Raw genomic sequence first — 4836 nt, forward strand, 5'->3', positions numbered from 1 at the left:
TTTGGGTCTGTTGCAAATCTCTTGCTTCCTCTTTCAATCTCAGTTCTTATTTCCCTAAAATCCTTACACTTTCCTTCTTTTAGGGTCTGTTACAAGTTACTTCCTCTTCCAATTTGTAAGTATCAAATAGCGTTTTCAAATTAACTGTTAAATTGTTATCCACAGCCAAAAGGAGTAACGTTTTTTTCCCTAAGGAGGCGAAAAAAGAGGCGACAGTTTTCCTTTAAGAAAGTGTCTGTTCAATTATCTTCAAACACAAAATGGTAAATTGCTTTATCGTCTTGTGTTTGATGTCATTTAATTAATAATTTATTAAATTTTATATACTAATATTACTCTAGGAGGTGTTCCATTTTGTTGTTGATGTAGTTTTGGAAAAAATAGAAGATACAATAAATTATTCTCTGGGATGCAGCTCTTTATTTGTTGGTTAGATAACAATTTATATTTTTGTTTCCTTTCCTTTTAACTCCTTACATGTAGTAGCTCTTTCCTTCTCTTTTTTCATTTTTCTTAAGTTTCTGAATGTAGCACTATAGGTTATGTATCTTCTATGCTTTATTAAATTTATTTAGAAAATTTATTTGAATTAAACAAATAATCATGAATGATTTTATTCTAAAAAAAAAAAAAAAAAAACTCTGAAAAACCTCTTTAACGTCAAAAGTAGAAATTACAGGACACAATGCCTTTGTAATTTTATTTTCAAATCAAAGTGCAGTCTTAAAAATTAGATATTTGCACTTTTTGTTGTCATTTTTATGCCTTTAATGTCACGACCCGACTAGGAGCCGCAACGGGCACCCGGGGCTAACCACGAAGCACCGCTTATTATACTGCTCACTATACTCATTATACTCTTCTTTATCAAATTCATATACAATTCATGCTAGAAATCGTACTTTTATAAACATAAGCCCTTAGGCTATCAAAATAGCAGTATGCATATACGTAAAAACTGTGAGACCATACTACCCACGCTGCGTACCTACGAGCCTCTACTGAAGTACTATACATATAGGCGGAACAAGACTCCGTCATGCCCAAAATATACATAAATATACACACAGAATAACCATAAGCACCTCCGAACAATGGAGTGCTCTCAAATCAGCCGCTAACTCCTATAAACCTGGATCAAGATCATCTCCCTGTCTACCTGTGGGCATGAACACAGCGTCCAAGAAAACGGACGTCAGTACGAATATTGTACTGAGTATGAGAGGCATAATCAATAATAATACATCAATGAAATAGGGAGGCATCAATAAAATAAGGTATAATATGTAACTAACTGTGAATTATAGAGGCATACTGCATGCTGACTTACTCATAATCATTATCATGTCATGTACGTATACATATATAAGCTGCCCGTCCATATAGGTACGGTGTGATAATGTATAAGCTGCCCGTCCATGTAGGAGCGGTGTGATAATCATAGCCTGCGTCCAGGCCTCCCGCGTCCGGGGTATAAGCTGCCCACTATAGTGGTGTGCACATCTACGTGCCTGCCCGGCCGACTATAGCGCGGCGCGGTGTGAGAAAATACATACGTATATATATAAAGAATGCGTAAGAGCCCAATCAAAAACCATAACTATATCGGAGTGACGTGAGGTCGGTGGCTTCCGACGTCATTGTGGAACATTCATTGACATCCTGCCTCACCTTGAAGGAATTAACATATAAGGTGAGTGTAAGCAATAAATAGCATCATTAACATCATAGGATCATCACAACATGAGTATTGGGATTTCTATACTTTACTCATTACCTTGTGTGGCTAATTAGGGACATAGACTCATATTTTCCGGAACTTAAGGAAACTCATGGATAAAAAGAGAGTCAAGCTATAAGATTCATGCCATAGATAGAAAGGACTAGCCTCACATACCTTGAACTCTATCTAATGTCCAACGTCTACTTCTCGAGCTCGCAGGTCTAAAATTAAGATAACATAGGCCACAGTTAGATTATCCACATCACTTACTAACCAATCCAAGTACGAATGAAACTTAACAAAATTCGGGCAGCATTTCCCCTGTAAACTTAACAATCCTCGAAATTCCAACTTAGCCAAACATCAATAAAAATACCAACAACAACAATACCAACAATTTCATATCAAACTAGAATTAAATCCATTCTTAAATTACTTCCAAAACAACCCAATATACATTCCTATACCGATACTTGTATACACTTCCTTGTTTTCGTATATACATAGTATAACAACAAGCACAACCACAACAACTACAGCCAATTCCACGATATTCCAGTACACCAAACAATTTATAACAACCACCAAACAGTCCATATGATAACAATAACAATTTATCTGATTTCCCGCAATTAGTTTCGTAGTTCCCGTCTCACAATTTGACTATGAATTGGACGAATTTAAATATATCTAGTAGAGGAGAATTCTTACCTTATATGCCAAGAAATACTCTTCTTCCATATTACTTCATCTTGAAGAAACCCAGATCCCACTACACGGTGAAATGGAATAACGTAGCTGCTATGTGTTTAGAAGAGAATATTGCCATGTTATTTGAAGAAAAACGTTTCTGCTACATAATATTGAAGAAGACGTTGGTCTACTATTGAAGAAAAATGTTTCTATTCCTTAGACAGATCACTACATCTTTAATATGAATTCTTAAGTGAATCCTATGCTTTGGCCATAGGGCCCACCTAATTCCACATTTTAGTATGAAACATTCTTGCCCCCACTTATATGCACCATACCCCACTTAATTGTATGAGTCATATTTTTGTTTCCTTGTAATGCATACACATGGCCATGCCAATACACTTGTCCGTTTATTCATTTTCATATGAAACTTGCTTACTTTATCTCGTGTAATTTAATTCTTGCTCCCAATTTATTTACATGGACCACTTTTAATATACTTCGTATACTCATTAACATAATCATGTCGTATAACATAATTTTCGTCCATAACAACGTTTACATAACCCACAAAACAGTCCAACAAACAGCTCATGAGCCAACAACAACATCAAATACAATTTACAGTATAATTTTCATATTTCTCGTCCCACGATTTAGCTATGACTTCAATAAATTTAAATATATTTAGAAGAGGATAATTCTTACATTATATACCAAGAAATGATCTTCTTCCACTTTACTTCCCTTCGAAGAAAACCCGAATTCAACAACGCAACAAAATAAAATAACGAGATCGAAGGGGTGCGCAAAGCCCGCGTGTTTTTCTTGAGACAAAGGGTACACTTTTCTTCCTTGAAATTAAAAAGAAAGGCTGCCACATTTGTAGACCAAATATCGTGGCTCATTCTTAGAGCAAACTGATGCTTACCATTTTTCCTTAAATAAAAAAAATGATGACTACTTCAAAGATAAAATGATATAAATGATTACATGACACTTTCTTGTTTCACATGGGACCACCTGAGTACATATTTCTTTTGAAATCATAATATAAGTTGCCACCACAACATGTACAGCTGTCAAGTCATTTGTATACTTATCCTCATAAATTCACGTGTAGGATAAAATAATTATTATCCATTTAATTTATTTCTTGACCTCAACTCACTTTAAGTAGTAATTATTTTTAATACACTTTATATAATCATTGTCATGCTCGTGTGACATAACACTAGTCCATACCCCTTCATTAGCCACACATAAAATATAATTTTCAATCACCGTCGTCACACTTGTTAAGGCCCAACTTATTTTTGGACTTCATTCCTCACATTTACCAATTTCTTGTTTTTCATGCTTAAATATAACCAAATTCTCCGGACTCGGATAAATTTCCTCATGTTGGACGGTTCACTTTCCTAGTCCAAAAATACGGAATATCATAGCTTGGACCGTATTTCACTCAAATAAATTTTAAACCTCGACGAAACTTATTTTCTTTGATTTGTTTAACTTCTAATCCTTACGATACATGTGTACCATCACTTTAACCACCTATAAGCTTGGGGGATAACCTCGTGTCCATTACTAATATCATTTAACTTGTACACTTTCCAACACATGAGAACACGGGATGTAACATTTAATTTTATGTTTCTGCTTAAAAAATTATTCTTAATATATTATTCACCTATTAATGAAACAATTAACAGTCCAACAAATGGGTGTAACTGTTCTAGTCTTTTAGGCAGTCCAACGAATGAGTGTGATCATTCATAAATTCCTTTTATGTGAAGATTATGAAAAAATCAAAAATAATTTTTTAACGAACCACTTTAACTCTCTGAATTAGCGTACTCTCTCCTTCTTATTTCTCCCACTTGCAATAAGATGCCAAGTGTCCAATCATTTTGTGCAGCGTGTGTTTTAGGTGATTAATTTTTTGGAACATCTTCTTTTTAAACTTCTTTTTTTGTTGATACAAGTTATCCAGCATGAAGCAAATTTTTAAGAGAGTAGCAACTTCTAAGTCAACATTGGAGGAAAAAGTAGAATCCTAAAGAGCAATGAATAAAGAACAAATAAAAAGTTTGTACTTTGTACTATTGTGATGAATGTTAATAATTCTTAGCATATCGACTAACAGTTTGTTGTTGAAAATCGAATAATGGAGGTTTATCGAATAATGGAGGTTTATAATTTTGAAAAGTTTTATCCGTACAATTAGTGAAGAGCACGTGATCGACTGTTGGACAATAATCATTCTTCTTACTTTTAGAATTGTAATGAAATTACTTTTTGTTGATGTGCTTAACTTGAATTTATTATTAACTGGCATTTTATAATTGTCAAATGTTGTGTGGATACTTACGAACTTTTCTTCCTTTAATTTATGCTATTATATCTAACGTAAT

At 33.9% G+C, this 4836-nt stretch overlaps 1 long non-coding RNA gene across 1 annotated transcript; it reads right to left on the reverse strand.

The window, feature by feature from the left end:
• Positions 1–878: 878 nt before the first annotated feature.
• On the reverse strand, positions 879–2701 carry LOC132638277 (uncharacterized). Its single transcript, XR_009581654.1, has 2 exons — positions 2435–2701; positions 879–1944 (listed from the first exon to the last, which is right to left on the reverse strand). It is a non-coding gene; the product is annotated as an uncharacterized LOC132638277 (long non-coding RNA).
• Between the last annotated feature and the right edge of the window lie 2135 nt (positions 2702–4836).

This window comes from Lycium barbarum, chromosome 4, assembly GCF_019175385.1.
Source record: "Lycium barbarum isolate Lr01 chromosome 4, ASM1917538v2, whole genome shotgun sequence".
Classification (NCBI taxonomy): Eukaryota; Viridiplantae; Streptophyta; class Magnoliopsida; order Solanales; family Solanaceae; genus Lycium; species Lycium barbarum.